The sequence below is a fragment of the Arvicanthis niloticus genome, chromosome 18 (genome assembly GCF_011762505.2).
Source record: "Arvicanthis niloticus isolate mArvNil1 chromosome 18, mArvNil1.pat.X, whole genome shotgun sequence".
In the NCBI taxonomy this organism is placed as follows: Eukaryota; Metazoa; Chordata; class Mammalia; order Rodentia; family Muridae; genus Arvicanthis; species Arvicanthis niloticus.
The window spans coordinates 21,035,254-21,058,658 of record NC_047675.1 but is presented as its reverse complement, the minus strand read 5'-3'; the positions used below and the strand labels follow the sequence as shown (position 1 = coordinate 21,058,658).

Below are 23,405 nucleotides of genomic sequence, written 5' to 3'. Positions count from 1 at the left end.
GAAAGAGGGGGAAAGGGGGAAAGGGGGAAAGGGGGAAAGGGGGAAAGAGGGAAAGGGGGAAAGGGGGAAAGAGGGAAAGGGGGAAAGGGGGAAAGGGGGAAAAGGGGGAAAGGGGGAAAGGGGGAAAAAGGGGGGAAAGGGAGAAAAGGGGGAAAGGGGGAAAAAGGGGGGAAGGGGGAAAGGGGGAAAAAGGGGGGAAAGGGGAAAAAGGGGAAAAAGGGGAAAAAGGGGAAAAAGGGGAAAAAGGGGAAAAGGGGAAAAAGGGGAAAAAGGGGAAAGGGGAAAGAAAAGGGGAAAAAGGGGAAAAAGGGGAAAAAGGGGAAAAAGGGGAAAAAGGGGAAAAAGGGGAAAAAGGGGAAAAAGGGGAAAAAGGGGAAAAAGGGGAAAGGGGAAAAAGGGGAAAAAGGGGAAAGGGGAAAGGGGAAAGGGGAAAGCTAATGTTGGAAGGACATGAAAGATCCTGCAGAAGATGGAGACACCAACGTAGAACAGGCACAGAAAGCCAAGTGAGTGCATGCATTTGTGATAACTGTGCTTCTGGCAAACGCAGTTTGAAATACTATCTTTTATCATGCTTTATACAAAGGAAGAATTTTGTTTTATTTAAAAGAAAGAAAGCTGTTTTTAGCATACAGAATGCTTTGTTGATTTGGAGGCAGGAACATGTGTCACTAACGCAATGTCTTCCAAGCCGAGTTGAGGGAAAACACTTTTTCCTGCTAATTTCGAAAGACTACTCTTGGCACTCAGGAGGGGCTCTCTGATGTTGAAGACACAAGGGGTCATCAAGGCACACAATGCCCTGTGGTGTGGGAAAGCTAACATCATTTCTGAATCTGTCTCTCCCTTTATCATCAATATAGATTTAATTCCTTTGAAACCAGAGACCTGTTGGGACCCGACCCCCTTTGGCTTTTCAGTGACATTAATGTGTGTTCCCCCAAAGAGTAGCAGTTCCTTTCCTAAAAGACTGTAGATCTTCAGATTAATAATTCTGCCATTTTCATTGCATTTCCTGAAAGTCAGGGTCGGCTTGGAAAGCAGTTAAACAACATCCTTTAATGTGAAGTGTCAGTTCTCCCTCCAAGCTACTTGCATCTTTCCAAAGCATCAGATAAAGACTTCATTGGGGTTTACAGTAGCTTCTTGATCTTGCTAGTCTATACAAGAAGGGAGTTTGAAAGTTCTTTTATGCTGTTAATGATTGTCTACCTATGCTCTGCCTCAAATACTGTCACCATTTATGAAAAGTATATTAAATAATGATGGATACAGTTTGGATTGGGAAAAATATCAGATTCTGAAGATTTGATATAGTATTAGATATCTCATTAACAAAAGTTTTTATTGATTATATTATGGTGATAACTTGGACCCACTATGTTAGTTACATTAGCGTCTGGGCCTTTGCTTTAAAAACATGTATCTGCAAGAAAAAAATTTAAATGCAGATATAGATCCCAGTGCATTTTTATTGGCTAACCCTGAGATAGAAACTACTCCATTGTTGAATAACAGAGAATAGACTTCTGAGCTTTGTGGTCTCAGCTAAAGATGGCCATCTTTAGTTCTCATTCTATTATACGAGTGAAGACAATAAGTGAAGGTTCCATTCTGACACTTGACCCCATGTATGAAGAGGATCATGGAGTTTCTTCCTTTAATTTTTTGGTGTGATCAACTATATTGATTGATTTTGTTTCTTTAACTCATTTTTAGTTAGTGTATGAAGTAATGGACTTTTATTCCTACATTTTCACATATATCATTATATTTTGTTCTTATTGGTCCCTATCTGCTATCTCATACCCTCTCTCACCTCTTTTATGCTTTTATGTCATATATCTTCTATTTTCTCTCTGTTTTCCTCCCCTCTTTCTTCTCAGTGCTTTTTTCTATACTTATGTAGTTCACACACACACATCTATAACTTATCATCTATATATCTATGTATTTGTCTGTCTATGTATCTATTTATGTATCTATCTATGTATTCTGGAGTGAATCAACCGGGCCACTTTGCACTCCTTTACACCATCCTGAATTTCATTCCCTCGACTTGTGCTTAGGAACATCCCCCATTTTCACAGAGGAGACTGTTCTACAGTGTTGATTTTTGTGCTCTCTTTATCGACATCCAGTTCATACAACAGACTTTGTTGTATGAACAAAGTCTTATTACCGAGTGCTTACAAACACCAAGGGCCTTAGCACACAGTCCCTTCATTGATTCCCTACAAAGGATTTGTATGTAGAGTCTATGCTAATCTGTGCTCCCCTGTGCGGAGGAGGAGCCCTCCTTAGAGAACTTGCCCAATGGAGCACTTCAATTCGACAAAATGGCAGACTGGCTTCACCCCAAACTCTTCTAATTCAAAATACCAAAAGACAGAATAAAGCATTAGAAGAGTTAAATGAACTGTGAGCCTGCAATGAAGTAGGGCAAGCCCTGGACTCTTTGACTGTCGCATCCATTCTCTGAGCTTCAGTTTTAATATCTCTTAATTGGGTGCAGGGGACAACGCTAAGATCCCAAGCCAGGTGGGCAATGGGCCCAGAGCCTTCCAGCTTAAATCCAGACCTGCAACGTGACCTGGTTAGTAAGTCAATGGAGAAGAAATTTACCTGCTCTCCCACAATCTCAAGGTAGGCAGAGAAGAAAGTTCCCTTTAGCCATGGCTGCAAGTGACTGTGCTCAGGTAGGCAGGATCCTGAGTTAGTATTGCAGTGTCTTATAAGTTTTGAAAGAGCATTTTCAAAAATGAGTACTTACATTGTTCTGAGTTCAAAATATTTTATAATTCCTATTGTAACATCCTCTTTAACCTTTGATTATATAGAAAAAAACAACTTTATCTCCAAACATAGAAGTGCTTTTATTTTTTCACTTTTCTCCTTGATCTAATTTAGTTGCACAATGTTAAACATAAGCAACTATTTTTTTAAAAAGCTTTATTCAGATTTCCTTTGTAATTATGATTTTTTATAAATATAACACAATAAATATGTTCTCTATTTGGGGTAGGGTGTTGTATTCTCTTGATCTTTATGTCCAGTAGATACTATTTTTTATCTATTTTCTGGTTATTTTATTTATATATTAGTGTCTGAGAGCACTGTGTTAAAATCTTCCCCTATGAATGTGCATTTATTCAAGTTTTACTGTGATTCCAGATTTTACCACATATATGTGCACTGTACTAGTAGATGCATATAGGTTAGTGATAATTATATTTCCTTGTAGACTTTAAAAAGTCACCTTATGACATGGTGGAGCACCTGAGAGACAAAGCAGGTAGATCATGAACTTGAGGCCATCCTGATCTACACAGCAAGTTTTAGGCCAGCTGTGGCTGCATGGTTCAGCCCGACTTTTAAAAAAAAATCACTTAAAAATAAACTGTTTATCTATGTTAACAATTTTAGTCTTAAATGGCATTTTTATTGACATTTGCCTGATCTGTCTTCTTTTCATCTTTTTATTATCAGCACTCTCTCATCTTTGGGCGTCTCTTAGAAGTGGCTTCCTGCTGACATTTGCGACTTTACTGACAGTTACAGTAACTGCTTTGATTAACCGAGTTTAATCTGTTTCCAGATACTATAATTCATTAAAGAGTTGGATTTATTTCTATCATGTAATTTTCTATTTACCAAGCTCTATATACTTCTAATCTTTTCTTGCTTTATTTTAGAGTCGTACTTTATTATTATTATTATTATCATTACTCTTCCTCTCACTCCCGCACTGATAATTTTTAAATTTGAGATTCTGTGTGTGTGGTTTTCCCCTAATTTCCTCAGATTTTATTTAGTTTCCCACTCTCCCTGCTCTTCAAACACAGCAAAGAGTTTCATGGCTTCTTTTTTCTCACAGAAGGTCTACCCCTGCCTGCCACTTCACGATTAGGTAGGATTTCAGTTGGAGCTGTTTTGCGAGTTACAGGTCAGTTATGGTTACCAAGCAATCCTTCACCCTGTCTTCCAGCACAAGTGGCCATTTCCTCATGCCTATGTCCCTCGTATCCCAGTCCTTTCTGCCATCTCTCTTGTGTTCTGCTGAAATGCATCCCTTCCTAATCTACTGTAGTTGGGAGAACACTGGCTTTGATCCACCCATAATTCCCTGTGAATCTGAATTTACACCATGACGTTCTTAGATGTGAATTTAATTTTGTTTTTGTTTCTGGGCAGTTAATATACATATTTGATGCGAGAGCTCAGTTCTTTCACCATTCCTCAGCCAGGAAAATTCTTAGCAGCCCTCATCAGTTATTTGTCCTACTGGTATCCTTCTGGTTTGGCCTCTTCTGAGGCATGTGTTGGGCTTTCTTCCATACTTTCAACTTCCAGCCTTTTCTGTAATCATTCTGTAACCATAGATAAAAACATAATAGTCATTTTTTTTAATTTTGAGTGATCTTGAATCTGTGTGTTTACCTACAAATAACTTAATGCTCCCCAAGCAATTTGTGTGTGTAGCATGTTCAGGTGTGTGCAGGTACAGAAGCATGTATGTGCACACAGAGGTGGAGACCAGAGGTTTATATGGTGTCTTCCTCAGACACTCTCTACCTATTTTTAGAGACAAGGTCTCTCATTGGATCTGACATACACCAGTTTGGCTAGACTGGTTGGCCAATGAATTCTTAGGATCCTCTGTCTCTGTCCCTCCCACCGGTGCTGAAGTTATAAACACATGCTGCAATGCTCTCCTTTTATATGGATGCTAGGGACCTGAACTCAGGTTCTTATGCTTGTTGCTTTAGCAGTACAGCCATCTCCCAAGCCCCTTATTAGACACTTTGAAAATAAGCTTGTGATCTGATGTTCTGTTAGAGTACATTTGTGTGCATTTCCTACACATAGGGTGTTTCCTACATGGTTGATATAACCGCCAGAATTAGAAAATTAATGCTGATCTATTATTATAATTTAGTGATAATACTTCCTTACAATTTTATGATTGTCCCATTGATATCATCTTATAAAGTTAATCCTGTTTGGAACATTGGTTGTTTATTTGTCAGGCCTCCTTAATCCTCTTTAGAATGGGACATTTGTCCAGTCTTTGCTTAAATTGAATAATCTTGATGCTTTTAAAGAGTTATAGACCAGTTATCTGAATGTTTCTCAGTCTCGTTTGTCTGGTGTTTTCTCATGATTGGTTTTAGCTTATGCATCTTGGCAAGCAGATCAAAGAACTGATGCTGAATCCCTCACGACAATGTCTTACTAAAGGCAGCATTCACTGGGATAACATGCCTAAGATGGTATCTGCCAACTCTATCATTTGAAAAGTTATTTTTTTCCTTTGTAATTAAGTACCTTTATGGAGCTATTTGATACCATACAAACATCCTGTTTCTCAAGGTCTGGAGGTTAGCTCAACTTGTAGACTGCTTGCCTAGCATACATAAAACCCCAGGCTCAACCCTCAGGACCTCATAAACCTGTATTTTCAGCAGCTGGGAGACAGAGGCAGAAAGATTAGAAGTTTAAGGTCATCTTGTATCACATGACAATTTCTAGGCAAATGCGGGGCAGCATGAGATCCATGTCTCAGAATAAAACAAATACCATTTTCTTATATATGTTTCTCCAATAGTTCCTGTAATTAATGGTAATTAATAATCTAGTGTTTACTGACGAGAGTTTTTGTTTTTAAATTTATTACTTAGGATTTGCTGTAAAAGAGCAGGTGGTTTATTAGTGTGTGTATGTGTGTGTGTATGTGTGTGTATATATGCATGTGCATGAGTATGTGTTTGTTTGTATTCATGTGTGTGTGCATTGTTGATAGTCCAGATTGGCCTGAGACTCATGATCCTTCTGCCTGAGCCTCTAGGGTGCAACAGTTACAGGCATGCACCACCATGCATGCTACTTACAACCTTTCTGAATGCATAGAGTGCTTTGTTTTCACAGTGGCTTGCTGATGCACCATTTTGGTACATAGCTGACTCCCAGTTGTAAAACTAAAACAATTATCAGCAACTTTATTACACATCTAAGATTCTAGCTTTGTGTTTATCAAAAATAAAAGAAACAAGGCAAGGCCCTCCCTTGGCCTGTGGGTGTGCTTTAGCTAACTTAGACAGTGTGATAGTCAGGTCCTTCCTAGTCTCTAGAATCTCCTCTTTTCCTCTACAGAGTAATCCTTGTGCTCAGCTTTGAGTCTCATGTCCCTTTTAATAAAGAGAGAAAAGAACTAAGAACTCTAAACTACGACATCTTAAAACTGAAGTTTAAAAGTTGTTTTGTCAACTTGAGGATTGAGGGTGGCATATTTTCCCAGCATGCCCAAGGCCACTGTTGAAATCTCAGTACCAAAAATCCAAAATAAAGCCAAAAGGAGAGTTAATTTGGTTAACAAGATTTACTTTTATTTACAAGTTTAACTGTTAATTAAATCTCCCCCAATATCACACCTCAACTTCTACAAAACAATTTTTTATCTATTTATGAGGCATAGGGTGTGTGGTGAGAGAGAGAGGGAGAGGGAGAGAGAGAGAGACAGGAGAGGAGAGACAGAGACAAAGAGAAGAATCTAGAGAATTCATATTCTGAAAATGAAAGAAATCAAACAATATTTGAATAAAACAGGGATTCCTTAATTAATTGAAATCCTATCGAGAAATAATCATTTTGAGAGCCTGGATGGGGGAAGAATAGTTTTACAGCATTCAAAAGTGTCATGCGAGGCTGGAGAGAGACCCGTCCACAGTTAAGAGACCTTGCTGCTCTTGCAGAGCATCTTCTACTGGTGGCTCACAACTGCCAGTTACTCCATCTCCAGGGCATTTGACACCCTTTTCTGGTTTCCGAAGGTGTGCACTTGCATACCATTTTTTAAAAGTCAAGCAAATTTTGAACAAATCATCAAATTAAACATTTTGGTATTTTAAATGCCAAAACAAGACACAGTAACTGGAACTTCTTGCCAGTAAGTACCATCAACTTTAAGGCAACTCATAGAATCTTGATAACCAGTGGGAAGCCTGGTGGTCTTCCAGAATGTTCAGGGTCTTTGAAATGAAGTTCACTTAATGGACTCATGCCTTAAACTCTCTGGTTTAATAGCCTCTTAGTATTGTTCTAACATGTAATTCTTACATTTAATGTGTATATATGTTTTAACCTTAGCTTCCCAACTGAATATAAACTTGAGAAGAAAGCTTATACGTTCTGTCTTCTCTTATCTTACACAGCATATAGGCATACGTTGGTGCTTGAGCAACTTAACATGCTGATTCATTTTCACTGATTTCATTTTTAAATATTTCACTAATGTCTTAGACTTGAATATATTTTCTTCAACTATTAAATCTTAAGAAATTTGCTCTGTTCTGAAAATGCGACTTTATCACATTTAAAATTCTATTCAAGGAGATGCCTCAGTGGGTAAGAATACACACACACACACACACACACACACACATTTCATGAGGACCTGAGTTCAAATCCCCATGTAAAAATCCAGGCATGACTGCATGTGCCTGTAGTCCACAACGGAGGAACAGAGATTTGTAGATCCTGGGAGTTTACTGGTCAATGAACTTGCCTGAATGGCAAACTTCTGGTTCAATGAGAGACCCTTCTGAAGGCAACAAAGCAGACACCCAACATCCTGTTCTTGCCTCTACACATGTGTGCACAGGTACACAACTTGCATACATGTAACATACATGTAACACACAAGTAAATATCATGGTGAAAATTATGGAGAACAAGATAAGGCCATCTCTTATTTTCATCAATTGAAGAGGCAGACATGATAACTACAAAGCTATCTGACAACATGGACTCGTTTCTCACGTCAGAGCTATGCGGGGAGGAGTAAGAGAGCTTTGCATTTTTAGGATTTTAAGATTGCAGCAAGATTTAAAACTTCCTTTTCTATACCTGGTGTCCTTGTAATATCTTTTTTACTGGGTATGGAAATTCTAACTCCCAGAGGCATCTATTGCCAATGCCTTTCTACAGCTGGACTGATTTTTTTCCCTTGAACTCTGGATGTGAGGATGGGAAATGCTGGCAGTACCAGAAGAACAATTCATCTCTTAAATCAAACCAGTACCTTTGAAATGGGAAAGAAAATGGGAAGGCAGTGTTGTCCTAATGTTCTCTATGCCGGCTCAGCGGCTGACAGCTACTTGAAAAAGAACCTGATTTTTTTTCTCACTCCTGATTTGAATCCCTTTATTTAAGAGCATTTCAGGGCATGACTCTTGTTCCTTGCAATGGTGACGGAACAGAACAAGTGTTTCCTGGACGAAGACCACAGGAATGCTGAGCCAACCCTTCCCCCTACCTTTCTCCACAAAGAAAAAAACTAAGAGACCATCATTGGAACATCCACTAATGAGAGTTGCTCTGGAGGGCAGCGCCATTCTGAAATTCCTGGTCTTCCTATTGCCACCACCACCTGCTGATCAATACCAGCTGCTGGCTCTGTGCTTTAATGGAACTGTCAGTAAGTAAAATTGCGTTGCTCCTCATTAATCCTTAAAATGAATGAGGCTAATAAAAACAGATCTTGTGAATATATGATTTATTGACATTCTAGTGTTCTTTAAATATGTGTATGATGATCTTCTAATGGCTCATCTGACTCTCTACGGTGCCTTTTATTACTTTGTGCCTTATGTTATGGATGAAGTCTGTGGACCGCCACATCTAGTAGGTAGTAAATCTTTTTGAGGTCATTTTATATACCTCTTGCTTCTTGCTATTGTTCCTGGTTGCTAGGATGATGCCTTACATTTAGCTTGTGATAAACACTCATTCGATAAATGAATACATTAAAATTGTCATTGGTGGGGATGGAGGGATGGCTCAAACCATGAAAAGCACATACTGGCTCTTGCAGAGGACTGGAATTCAGTCCCCATCACTTATGTTGGACAGCACACAACCACCTGTAATGCAAGTTCCTGGGACTTGGGTGTTGCTGGCCTTCTCAGGCTTTTGTATTCACACGCACATACTTACACATATACATATACACATGCACACAATTAAATACATCTTTTAAAATGTCATTGATATGTACATCTAATGCTGCATACAGAATACTAACAGTGACTCTCTAGACAGACAGTGAAAGGGGTGGTATGTGGAGAGGCTAGCAGGTTCTGCTTTAACATGTCCTTTGTGTGACCGCAGGACCACACAGAAGTTCTGAGTTCTGCCTCCTCTATGGTTTGGAGGCTGACGGGTACATGTTTGCTTCCTATCTTGCTTTCAGTTCCTTTCAACATTCTGGCTTCAATGGCCCATCAAGGAACACACATCAATTCCATTTTAGGGCTTTAACTAGTAGTTCACCCTTTTACAAGAAATATTTTAATTATTCTCTTCCAAAGACATGGTATATCTGCCATTCTCCTGCCTACTGTCATTATGAACAGTTTGTAGCATCTTGGCATTGAGTTACCCAGAAGCCCTTAGGGATATCTGTATCAACATGTGCCTATGAGTCTGCTCAGGACATTTCTAAGTGTTCAAATGCATCATCTCTCTGCTTTAATGCCTGTCATCCAAGAGAACTTAGACTGTTCTGATAAAATCCCCTTCGGAGGCATGGTCTGAGGAGATAGAAGGTGTGTATCTTGCATCCCAGATTACATAAAGCTCTGTGCCGGTGGTTTATGCTCATTCTTCTTCTACTAGATAAAAAAGAGATCTGTGCTCTAAAAACAAAAATCCAGCCAGAGCACAGCTAGTTGACTGGGGTTTTCTGTAATCTAATGGAACAAGTTTAATGACTCGAGAGAGGCTGGCTGTATATTGCAGTTCATGGCTCATGAAAAGATACACTATTTAATTTTTAAGCTGGGTCTCTTAGGCTGAATTATACTATTTGGGTAATGCCTCTCCTGAATAAACTGCTGTTTTCTGAGCTCCAGCATCACAAACCTACCACAGGAAGGGAATCCTTGTATGTGAGCAAGTTACTGAATTCCAACAGGATTTTTTTCCACCTTGGAGGAAACTGGCTGGTGATGGACAGTATTAATGCTGTAGGGTACAACAAACATTTTTATATGTCCAAGCACTCTCCTCACCTACTAATAAATGTAGGTAATGAATGTCAGGGGTCTCTACTATAATATACTTTAGTGTTTAGCATTCATCCAGGAGAAACTCCAAAGTCCTTCACACATAGTGACATAGAGGGCCATTGTCTCCTGGTATTTGCTCTGAGCCTGCCTCTTCTCACAAATTCTTCCCATTCTTCTTTTCAGCTAAATTGGATTATGTTTAAGGTACCAAAAGTCCCCACTGGGCCTTCTTACCCACATGCTTTCTGCCTGGAATATTAACTGTCTTCCCTACATCCATCTCACTGTTAGTAATGGTAGGTGTTGAATGAAAACAGGGCATGCATGGATTCCCTTCCTTAATCTTACAACAAACCAGAAGCACTATGATTATCCCCATTTCACAGATTAAAAAAAAAAAAAAAAAGAAACAGAGGCTTGGCAAATTTAAGAGCCCTGAGCAGTCCCACACAGCTGTTAAGTGGAGGCATAGGGAGAGGAAGCTGAAGGACCTCTCTCTGGAGCTCAGTCCAGGCTGCCCCTCCCCCTAGCATGTGAACTAAACATGACAAACTTCTACTGGTTATTTAGGTATCACTTGTTTCAAAAAGCCTTCCAGAATCTTATCCTACAGCTTCCATTTATCTGCTCATAGCACTTATCATCCATCCCTCCCTGAAACTGTTTGTTTTCTTGTCTGTGTCCCCAACTTGTTAGAGGCCCCAAGGGCATATCTCACATGTCCTTGCTTCTATACCCAACTATTCCTGAAAAGCCTGGAGTTCAGCAGGTTCAGCCTTTAGAATGGTAAACTTCACTCCTCGCTTCTTTGAATGCTACGCCACTGGAAATCTTGTGCAATTCTTAGCATAGGAAAAGGTTATTCTCTCTTACTGATTTCAGATTCAAGTACAAATTAGTGACTACTCCTTTGTGGAGGGAATCCAGAATTACGTGAGCAGATAGAGGCCTTCTTGTGGTTAGTAGGGCCTAGTCACATGGTTCAAAGCTATTGCTCAATGCAGCTTTTGCTCATTCCAGCAAACCCTTTCCCCCATCAGATTGTCCTTGGTAGAAAACAAGAAGCAGGAAGTGGCTGGTCACTTTACAGAAAAGTCAATAAGGGATTTTCATTCCTTACCTGGCTTGTTCCCTAATATCACGCAATATTGAAGGTAGAAGAGACACTGGACTGTAGTGCTTTTAGCCCCTTTTTAATGAGAAAGAAAACAGGGTTCCAGGGAAGCCCAAACTCATCCACAGTGATTAGTCTATGATCCATATTTTTCTCTTAAATAGAAAATTTATTGGATATGCTCTAAGTATCACAAAATGTTCACCTGAAACATATTCAGACCCTCTCCTCAAACTCCTTCAAGATCCTCCTGCCCCATCTCTCTACTCAATATCATGTCTTCAGATAGCCTATGTCATCCTATAGCAGATGTTCCAAGCACAGTTGATTAAGGGAGAGAGAACATCAAGAATCTCCTTTTTCCTTTTAAATAACAAATTCCCTCTGCTAGTCAACACCCTGCTGTGCTAACTTTATTCATGCACTCTCAGGACCTAGTCACCTCCTGGGCGCCATCTTTCAGTCTATATTGTATTGAAGAACAAGCCTCCAGCATGAACTCCTGGAGGACATATTCCAGTGCTAGAAGGAAGCTTTGAGATGATAGTTTTATTTTCATGTGTAGGACTCATAACCTCATCACACAGTGCCTCCTTTGTGTAACAAAGGCACACCTTTTCTAAAAAGTTGACATGTTATCAAGATGATATAGTAAAGTGATGTAGAGCAATTCCTGTGTGAGTCTCACTCATTCTGCAATGATCAAATATGCACCATCTGATTATTTTGGGTGATTTTTGGTGTCCAGGTAGATACTTCTCTTTAAAAGAAAGAGTCATTGACTCCCATTAGCTGCATGTACTTTCTGAGCTGCAACGGGTGCGCATAAAGATGACTGTGGTTTTGCTGTTTTTAAACATGTTTTATTGTGTTGTGTGTGTCTCTCTGTGTGTGAATTTCACATCATACACGCCAATCCCACTCATTTCCCCTCCCCTTGTGCCTGCTCTCCAACCCTGCAACCTCCTTTCCAACTGAGAAGTTCTTGCTTATTCTTTTGGATGCTTATGTGAGCAGACTGACTAGCACTAAGATGTCTGACTGTTGATTCAGCCTGACTCTGCCCCCAGCCAGCTACCCCAAACCTTTGACATAGCCCACTAACACCAGGCTTTAAACATTTAAGTCAATATTATCAGCATTAGCTGACAAAGATCTCTTTGTCCATTGTTGGCTTTCCTTAGAAACTTATAGATATTATTTATGTAGAAATATTTTCTTTATTGCAATACTCTCATGTCGTAATAGCAAACATTTGGAAGAATCAAACTTTTGCTTAAAATTGGATGAGGCAGTTACTCTTATTTGAAAGGCACATTTTAATTGCACAGTTTAATTGCAACAGCACTGAGAGACTTTTCTAATAGTTCTCATGGCACTAAAGTTTCTAGGTTAACAGACTTTTAAGAGCACCCGAGAATTGAACCCAGGGCTTCACGCATGCTAAACAGGCACTCTGAGCCTGAACCACATCCTTTGTCAAGCCCAACAGATTTTGAATAACATCCAATGTCCCAAGAAAGCGTTCCTTATTTCCTGTCTTTACTCAAAGCTCATCTAATTCTTCAGAGCAATGGCTCAAGTTACCTGAGGGCAGGTTAATTTTGGCCCTGCTGTCTAGAATAGCCCCATTCATTCAGCATCATATCAGTCCACTTAATTAATATGTACTGGGTCTTCTGCAAGGCCAAGCAGGGCCCAATTATGGGCTATAGCTAATTCTACCCTTTCTCCTTTGTATCACATGCTGCTTTCCTGCCCCTCCTCAGCCTGATGTGCTTACAACAGAAGTTCAGTAGGAGACTGTCACTGACACGACAAAATTAAATAGCACAATGCCAAAAGGCTCGGGGTTGGGAGGTGCAAATTACCTTCAGCAGAGAGACAGAATAATGTGTCTCATGCTCTTAGCATGGAGAAGCTTACAGAGTGAATATGTGAATATGTTATGACTGAACACCATTTTTCTTTGTATCAGAAACCATAGCTAAGTGGGGTCACTACAGAGAGCACACATTTCCCAGTAAAGAAGAGTGTTAGCATCCTACTGATGCCAGCAAAGCCTGTTAGGGACTATTAATTTTATTGTTCATTTAGGCATGCATGGTTGCCACAGCAACAACATTAGTTCCTTCAAGTCTCTGTGCAGTGAGCATCTGTTGAGAACCCTGTGAAGGTCTCTCTCTCTCTCTCTCTCTCTCTCTCTCTCTCTCTCTCTCTCTCTCTCTGTCTTGTCTCAGGATGGACCCCTTTCTCTTTTGCTCTCCTTCTGAGCTACAAATTTTCCAAGAGTACCCCCACCCAGAGAAGACACTTCTGAAATCAGGCAAAGACAAAATCTACAGGAAAACGAAGGCTTTTTATCTCCCCATGGGCTGCTGCAGAGGAATGGATAGTTTGGAAGTTAGATGATAATTAAAAATCTTGGGTCAGCTGAAATGTGAATAACTCCTTGGCAAAGTTCACAGCCAATCTTTTATGCAGGGCAGCCAGGACACTGAACTGAGTGTCTTGATTAAAGCCAAAATTGTACATTCTAGCCCAAACCCCCAGTGGCATGCAGTAACAGGATGTAGTTTCTTGCCAGCTCTCTCATATTCCAAGATCTTCTTCAGAACAATATAGATTTAAGACAATATGGTTCTTAAAGGGAATCATTCTTTTTTGTTTCTCCCAATGCACAACCAGGGTCTGACAAAGAAAGATTTTGAAGCTTTTGAAGGCTTCTGTTGTTGTGGATAGACATCTGTCTTTGACAGTATTATTCAGTATTATTCAGTATTATGGGTTCTTGTCTTAGGTAATGTCCTAAATTATGTCACCTGTAATTTATGCAGCTGAACTACAGGAGGATTTATAGATAGATTCCATACTAGCTAGGGGAAAGCTGCTGGGCCTGGGCAGGATGCCTTTCTAAAAAGCTACTATGTATTCATTTTTTGATTTGTGTGTGTACACATATGTGCGCAACTCACAGACATCTGCACATGTGTCCATGCACATATGGGGGTCAGAGGATAACTCGAGGGAGTCAGTTCTCTCTTTCCACCATGTGAACCCCAGGAAGGGAATTCATGTGGTCACACGCTCAAAGGTGGGTCTCTTTCCCCCCACCTATAAAGCCAGCCCCAGGTTGTCTCTTACATTGGTTGAGAGGAAATACTGTAAATGAGTGTAGAATCCTTAGTTGAAAGTTAACATGTAAATGTTAGGGCACCTGAGTGAGGGCGTTTATCAAAACATCATCAGAGCTTCCTCCTCCTCCTGTCAGTGTTCTAATCAGGCTGATCAGAAGAGAGTTTTGTATTCATTTTTGCAAAGAACTTACTCATCTCTCCTCAAAATTCTTACCTAATGATACCTATTGTTCAATCATAAGTAATACTTCACAGAAAAAAAATCTTTTACGTGGAGTAAATTACCTTTGAGAAAGATTCAACTTGGGATTCTCTGTTGATCAAGAAATTGACATCTCTCCCCTCCTCGCTTTCAGAGAGGAATCTTCTATGCAGACTTCCATCCTTAAACAGGAAGGCTGAGCTTAAGATGCTCCAGCATCCGCAGGACCGTGAGTATGGCCCTTGGGCAAGCCTTTGGGTGGATATTCCTGGGAGTCATTTCCTCTAGGGCTTTCTGGTGAGTTGTGGTCTCTTTTTACTTAAATTCTTGAATTTTATCAGCCTAGAGCATTTCCTTTCATTTATCTAGGATCATAAGATTACAAGGTTCTCTTGCCCACTTCTGTCTTCAGAAGTTGTTGATACTTGACAATGTTTTCTTTTCTTTTCTTCTTCTTCTTCTTTTTTTTTTTTTTTCGAGACAGGGTTTTTCTGTGTAGCCCTGGCTGTCCTGGAATTCACTCTGTAGACCAGGCTGGCCTCGAACTCAGAAATCCACCTGCCTCTGCCTCCCAAGTGCTGGGATTAAAGGCGTGCGCCACCACTGCCAGGCCTGACAATGTTTTCATATCACCTACCTTTAAAAGCTTGTTTACCGGGATATATCGGATGCTAGGCACAAAGCAACAGTTTTGTTAAATCCAAACTATTAAACCAATGTTGTTTTTCGCAAAAAACCAGCTTCAAAACAGTACGGTTTGTTTTTCTTTCTTCTTTTCCCCAGCTCTGATTTAAATTCAGAGGCTGACGCTGAACAGGTCTGAGTTTTGCTGGTTCTCAGTCTCCTTCTATAAAATGAGAATAGAATTCTCTCAGAACTTCGTGTGTGATGTTTAACCAAGATGATGTGTGGGATGTGGGAGGTACTATATGTATATACGAGCTAGTGAGTATTCATGCTGCCTGCCTGCTCTTGGAGTCTACATCAGCCTAATAGCTTTTCTGTGAATTTCCCTGGACTAAACAATTTCACTATTAGAAACATGTGCTGCAGTATTCATAGATATCATACAGCAACATGTGTTAAAATGTTGAGAGCCGCTCTGCCCCACATTGGGAGGCCAAAATGTCGGGGACCGCTCTGTTAGTGTTGGAACCTGCACTGCCAAAAGCCTTGGGGGCTAAACTGTTAGAGCCTGCACTGCCCCCAAGCTGCTCCAGTCTGCAGGTCGGGGTTCAGCAAGAGAGAGAGTGAGGACAGATACGAAGAATGGAGACCAGAGTGTGATTCAATCCCGTTTATTCTTCAGTCTCTCTTCTTCTCTCTAAGTCCCTAGTTCCTAGTCCCTAGTGCCTCCAAGTTCCAAGTTACTTCTTCCAACTGCTAAGTGCCTAATATCTAATTCCAAGTTCTTCCTCCAAGTCTTGAGCGTCTAACGCCTACTCCAAGTGCCTAATACTTAATAATTTCTTCTGTCTGCCTCTCGCCTTTTATATGTCTCACTTCTAAGCCACGCCTCTAAGTCACACCCTTAAGTCACGCCCTTAGGTCTTATCTCTAAATCACACCTTTAAGTCTCACATACCCAAGGGAAAATCCTGGGTATCTATTCAAGATGTTATCAGAGTGTGCTCAGCTGTTGTAGGCTATTGTAAACAAGTCTGTTATCAGGGTATATGGCTCAAGATGGCTGTAAGGATGATAGCTGCCTTCTGTCGGCTCCCCACATTAACCAACACAGTTATTAAAAAGCTGGAAACAATATTAACTTTTCACTAGTAGGAGGAAAGTTAAAGAATTATCTGCTCAGTCGGATACACTGCCACTGATGTATTCTGCATTTGTATAAAGTAGCTTCAAGCTGGATGATGTATGAAAAGTCAATTCAACAAGTAGTTTAGAGTGTATGAGTCTACTTTATGCTAAATCAAGCCATACAAAAATTCAACAAGCCATACCTGTGCATGGGAACACACTTGTATATACTTGGTAAATTTCCATGTCACCAAGCTATCTATTCTTACTGTGCTATGTAGTACAAAGACTATGAAATGGACATTGGAAGTGTTGTCCTGATAGAAGAATGTGTGTTTAGCATACTTAAGGCCCCAGGCTCACACCCCAGGGATTCCTACCTACCTTTAAAAAGACTTTTAGAGTCACAATGATTGGCTTCAAATCCTGACATGATACTTTCTAGTGTGTGTTTGTGGACAAAGGACAATTTTTCTGTGCTTCATTTTCTACCTATAAAAAGGACTGGAGAATTTTTAACCTAACATTGATAATTTTAAATTTATAAAAAATTGCTAAATGCTAAAAATGTGTTTTTATTCTGAAACATGAGACAACATCAGATGCTCTTGGGATATATATATATATATATATATATATATATATATATATATATATAAAATCAGTTTAGTTATAATCAGTTTAGTTGTTTCAGAGGCTTTAATCTTCCTTCTTGTCTCAAATAAAACTGGTTAGGGGCTTTATGATAGGTCCTCTGTCAGCTACAGGAGCCAACAAAGTAAAACTCCCCACAGATCCTGGAGACATTTTTTTTTTAAAGAACAATAACTTTCTTTTTTTTCCCTCTCTTTTTAAACATAGTCTGGCTATGTAGCTCAGGCTAGCCTTAGACTTACAGTCTCACTATCTAAGCCTCCTGAATGCTAGGATAACAGGTGTGTGTCTTGTCTAACAAAAACAACAACAACAACAACAACAACAACAACAGAAAAAGCTTGAATATTTCTGTTAGTGAAATGTATCAACATAATGATGAATTACTTGTTAATCCAATAACTGTTGAGCATTCATTACAGACCAGACACAACAGCTGTTCCACAGCAAAGGCTTGTGTGAAGGTCTAATTGGATGGAGTCCACTCTACCTGCCAGTTTCAACTGGTACAGTTTTGTATCTGGCTCTGAATGGACTTGATGTCCTTCCAATCCTCCTATGAAGAACAGGTGAAAACTGTGAGAAGAAGTCAGCAGGGACCAGAGACACTGGGGACATGATGTGCTCTCGGCGATGCTGAAGCCACAGGCAGGCCTTGAGCATCTTGTTCTCGGATTGTGAGATCTGGGATCATTGCTGTAGTTTCCTGCAGGACTGAAGTAGACACAGCAGGCCCAGAGCCTAGGAGTTCTGTCTCACCACTGCACTGCCTATGTTGGAAGCCCAACCCCTAACAGCTGGGTACTTTTGGCAAAGCATCTTTGATTCAGTTTCATCATCTATCAAGTGGACTATATAACCTCATTGTTTTGTTGATAAAATGACATAGTGCATTTAATATATACAGCATGCAATAACATATCTAAGCATCCTTAAATGGTGGCTATCATATATTAAATTTAATCTTATCAAACTGTACTTAATGTATTAACACACACACACTTTGAGACAGAGTCTCATTATGCTACCTGCAACTTACCATGTAGACCAAGTTGGCCTTAAAGTCACAGAGATCACCTGCCTATGCTTCCTTAGTGCTGGGATTAAAGGGTTACACCACCATGCCAGCACATGTTCTTGAAAATTGTGTAGTAGATTTTCAGTGTTTTTACCACAAAAATCGAAAAGTATGTGGTACATATATTTATTGATTTGATTTTTACCAACCTATTTCAAAACAACAATATGGAGGCACAGTTGCCAAATTTAAGGAGAAGGGCTCCTATCTCCATTCCAGGAGGGGCCAGCCTTCTCCTGGGACTCTCTCCTCTACTCTGTTTACACAGTTCCTAACCTCCTGAACTTGGTGATCTGCACTCTTACCAGGAAAAGAGGCAATCCTTCCCTCCAGGGATGTCAGAAAGATTGCAGTGCTTTGCCTCATGCAAACAGACACCCCAGGGAAGGAGCCTTAACTCTCCCTGCTGTGCCACTAGATTGAGATGCCCTCAAGGCCTGGCAGCCAGTCAATTGTAAGACAGATTCTTAGGACAGAGGTCCTACTAGCTACCTGAAATTATTTTCAATTTCAACAACTCATTCACTGTTTCTTGCATGGATTTAATCTCCTTGGATAATAATTGTATTTGGTGGACCCAGTGAGCAAAGTGCATGCATGATTCAAGGCTTTCTGGTTCATGACTGACTCACGGAGATCCACCCCCTCTCTACAGACAAAGAAGCAGGACTGTGGGAAGTCAGGTGATGAGCTAGTGTCAAGTAGCCGGTTGGTTCAAAGCATTGAGCCAGACCCAAAGTGAACAGACTGTGTACAGGGCTCTTGCCACCATGCTAACACTTTTTCTTAGCAGTATGAGAACTGGCTCAAAATCTCTCGGGATACAGATCATGTAATAGGCAGAAGGTGGTGTACAGATCATGTTTACATGCCTGAAAGAATAGTTTCTGAGTGTCCCTTCCCCTTATTTTCTTTAATATCTCTGTACAGCTGTGATCCGAGTTGTGTTCTAGTGAATAAGCCTTTGCGTGTACATGGAGGTGATGTCACTGAGGTCCCCTGGAGACTTATGAGAGTGACTCCTCTTGGGTTTTATTTGGTAATAAAAATAATCTGTGGTGGTTTTGGTTTCCCCTGTCTTACAAGCTGGCAGAGTAAGGTCACTATCCATATTCCATTCAGACCACACCAAAGACCACTGGTTCTTAAATGCTCCCCTAGGGGCTGTTCATGTGGTCATCTTCGGGGAGGGAGATGCAGCGGTGTGCAGGCCAGCAACACTGACCAAAGTAATTCTTCTGAAAGCTTGCATACTCCCAATGTGATCTCACCCCTGGAAGGCTGCCATGTTTTCTATTTTAAGGTTTCTGGTGCCCCTTATGTCACCAAGCAGCTCCTTATGCTACCGTATTGGCTCTAGATAAGATAGTTGAAGGTAAGAGCTTCTGGGATTGGAATGTCTGACTTCAAATCCTGGCTCTGTATATGCTAACTGATTGTGGGTGAATGGCTAAATCTTATGTTTGCTTCCTCTCTCTAAAATGTGAATTTTATCTAATTTACTTGAGAACTAAGTAGATGCAATCTAGAGACTAACCAAAGGCAGCCCTCGGCATTCACTTACTGAATGCTGCTTGGTGCTGTTTCTATCTCCTGGTCATGGAAGCCAACACAATGGAGACACGCTAACTTTGCTGTGACAGGAGACCTAGAATTTGTTTCAGAGCCTCACAATGGCTGCACAGACCTGAAACAGTCCCTTGCTCCAAACGCATAGAACACAAGACACAGAAGAAGCAAGTATGTGACCCAACATCCTTACCCTACAAATGAACTTGGGGTCTGAGTGCAAGAGCCTCTCCTAAAGTCCCCAGGGCACCAATGTCTAGCCAGCACCACTCTCTTGACTTCTAGCCCAGAGCTTCCCATCATTACTTTGGAGACAAAAGCCCTTGCCAAGAATCCTTAGCTTAGAGGTGAAGACTCTGAGACCAAGAAGAGACTGCCCCCTAACCTGTTCCCTTAGGATTGTGGCCATGCAGAAGCAACAGCCAAGTGGATTCTAGTATTCACAGATAGTAGAAGTAGCAGAAGCAAGACGGTGCATGTAAAATGCTACTGTATTGTGGGCTGGAGGTACAACTCAGCGGTACAACACACACTTTGCATGCATGAGGCCCTGGATTCTATCTCTAGCACTAAAAAGAAAAAGGTGAAAAATAAAAGTAAAATATAAAATAAAAATAAAAATAAAAATAAATGCTTATTATAAATCACCACATCAGTGGACAGCCCAATCCAGACTAACAGGAAAAAGCTGGGCAAGTTCTTAAAGTCTGACAACAATAGCTTACTACATTGGTTATTTTCTTGTCTCCCACAGGCGAATTTAGAATAGTGTTAGCTATATATATACTGTAGATCTCTCTCTCTCTCTCTCTCTCTCTGGACTGACTTTCTACTCTCCCTCCAACTCCTCTCAGACACCCTATTAGCCATGTTTCCCCTCTAACTTGATGTCTTCCTTATTAACTTACTGAGCCCAGCCGGTCAGTGCTGTCTGTACGTGCATGAGTGTAAGGGCATCTAACTTGAGCATGTTCTGCCCTCCAGGGACCACATTCTGAAAGAAAACCTGCTCTCCTTGCCACAGCAGTCTCTAACTGCTAAAGCTCTTCAGCTAGAGGTGAGGCGCCATGTGCCCCTTGTGTATTTATACTCTAATGTTGGCTGGCTTAAATTGTGTGCAGGGCTGCCATAGCTGCTGGGAGCTCATGAGGGCAATGCCTCTGTTGTGTCCCAAAGACTGGTTCACAGCAGTCCACTCTGACCTCCGGCTCTTAGAACTCTTCTCTTCTCTCTTCTGCAATGTTCTCCGAGCCAAGAGAGGAAAGGATGTTATGTAGATATTCCATTTAGGGCTCAGCACTCCATAGTTAACTAAATCTTGAGAGTGAATCTTAGCATATAACCTTGGCTAGCCTGGAACTCACTATGTAGACCAGGCTGGCTTCACACTTGTGATAGAGCCTCTGACTACATACAGTTCGTTGGGACTGTAGGTGTGTATTGGTGCACTCAGCTTAGGAAGTTTCCCTTTGAGCTGTCATGGTAGGCTCTTTCCATCCCTTAGGTTTTCTGCTCAGATTCCCAGCAAGATTCTAAGACCATAGGTTGACCTACTATCTTGGGTTTTGATTTGACTTGTAAGACACGTCTTCCACACACAGACGCAGGAAGCATGTAAGAAAACCAGCCGTTTATTTAGCGTTTAAATATGTCCAAGACTTTGGTTCTGGATCATTACATATACTGTGCCTGAGATGGTCAGTGTTGTCAGTCTGATTAGACTGAGAAACACCTAGGGGCTTAATAAAGCATACTTCTCGATTTGTCTATAATGGTATTTCCAGTGTTAGTTAAGGGGTGTGTGTGTGTGCGTGTGTGTGTGTGTGTGTGTGTGTGTGTGTGAGAGAGAGAGAGAGAGAGAGAGAGAGAGAGAGAGAGAGACAGAGAGACAGAGAGAGACAGAGAGAGAGAAGAGAGGAAGGAAAGAGGGAGAAGAGGGAGAGCGGGAGGGAGGGAGGGAGGGAGGCAGGGAGGGAGGGAGGGAGAGAGAGAAGAAGGGAGAGAGAACATGAGAACATGGTAGCATCATTAAATAGGCTCTGGGCATGGATAGAACAAAAGCAAAGGGATGAAGTCCTTGAACATAAGGATTCTCTGCTCCCCCTGCTCACGCCATGCCGTGAGTGAGTGTGCTCCATCACACATTTCCTGCCGTGATGCTTTGTCTTGAACCCACAGTAACCAAGCCAGTGGACTGGAAATGAAACTCACTGAAACTGTGAGCCCAAATAAACCTTTCTTTCTTTAAGCTGTTCTCTCAGATCACTGGCCCATTGCTGAAAAGGCCGCCATGTGTCTGTGTCCAGATTTTTGCCCAGTCCTCACAGATGATGATGCCCTGCTAAGCCCACATTAGTCCTCTCCAGTCCCTTAGAGCCTTCAAAGCCAGGACCAGCTGTAGCTGAGGGTGCGTGATATATTGCGTTGTGGCCCCATCTCTTTTAAGCAGTTTCACGTTCTTGGATGTCTTAACCACCAGAGCAGTGGGCAGAGGCCCTTCTGTTCAGAAGCTCAGTTAGACTCAGTTCAGCAGCTGTCGCCTGGCTGGTGGGCTTGAAGTAAGGAGCTCAGGTTTCAATAAAAATGATGCGCCTTTATCCCCAGAGTGTGTTAGCCTCAGGTGCCGTGTGAGTCCTCGACTAACACCTTTCTCTGCTCATGGCCTTTCTAGGGCTACTTAAAGCTTTGGCAACATCTTATTGTTTTGACTTTTTAAGAAATCTGCGGGACACATTTCTGAAAGGAAAGTCAACTGAAATTAATTTTTCTTACCCTTTTCGGTTGGCAGAAACTGATGAACCTAGATGGACAAGCAAAACCTGTTTAAAAATACTTTTAAAAGGCAAATGAAATCGGACATGAAGAAGCTGCTGAGTGAAGGGCGCCCAGTGTTCCCATTTTCTCAGTTCACCCAGCCGGCCAGCAGAATTCTCCTGGTTTGATTTCCTGCATTTTAGGAGGGGACCTAGTTGTGTTATTTTGTCAGAACAGACATTTCTGTAGCCCTCTTGCTGGGGCCTACTAATTCCTGTTAGCTAGAACAGTGGTCAGAGTGCCACAGAGGTCTGCTTACCACGCCCACTCAGTCTTTCCTTTCCTAAGATCAAATTCCCCCATCACAAAATGTAGCCTCAGATTTGGGGGAAAAATGAGAAGAATGTGAGGATTAATCTTCGAAGGCCTTTCCACTCCCATTTCTGTTTGCTTTTCAATCTCTGTATTCAGAGAATAATAGGTGAGCCCTTCTGTGGCTAATTAAAACACATGCAAATTGAAATTTTCAGGCCAGTAATTAAAGCAAGGGGCTTACTGTGCAATGTTTACTCTCCAGCTCCCAGATTGTGAGCGCAGGTTTGCTTCAAATTGTTCTTTTCTGCTTCTTGTTTCTTTCCACACCTCTAACCTCAGAGACTAAGACTGCCCAAATTTACAGCCGCATCTTGTGAAAGGAGCAAGTGATTGTGTGTGTGTGTGTGTGGGGGTGGGGGCTGCAGTGGTTTTATTAACAATGCACTTTGGTGCTTGCAAATTGAAGTCCAACTCCGAGAGCCCTGATGGATCTAAATAGTATTTAGGACTAAAATGTAGGCATCCAAAGCTGGGGCCATTTGCAGAGGAAAATGCCTGGCATGAAGTGGCCAGCTGTCTGTCTTATAGTAAAATGGTCCCATTGGTTTAGGCGAAGCTTGTGTGGTGAACTCGCCACACGAATGTGGTGTGTCCACTCTTCTTTTGGCTGCCATCCACAAACTTATTTATAGCTGTTAACCTTGGCTTGAGGCTTTGGGTAATTCACTTGTTATGGGTAAGAAAAGGTAGGAGAAACACT

The 23,405-nt window shown here is 41.1% G+C and overlaps 1 protein-coding gene across 3 annotated transcripts in view; it reads left to right on the top strand.

The window, feature by feature from the left end:
• Positions 1-23,405, top strand: part of Ces5a (carboxylesterase 5A) — a 292,545-nt gene that overhangs the window by 52,079 nt on the left and 217,061 nt on the right. For all 3 annotated transcript variants that reach the window (XM_076915626.1, XM_076915628.1, XM_076915627.1), the window contains exons 3-4: positions 8,212-8,476; positions 14,675-14,749. The gene's annotated coding sequence lies outside the window, so the exon portion shown is untranslated. The remainder of the gene's footprint in view (positions 1-8,211; positions 8,477-14,674; positions 14,750-23,405) is intronic.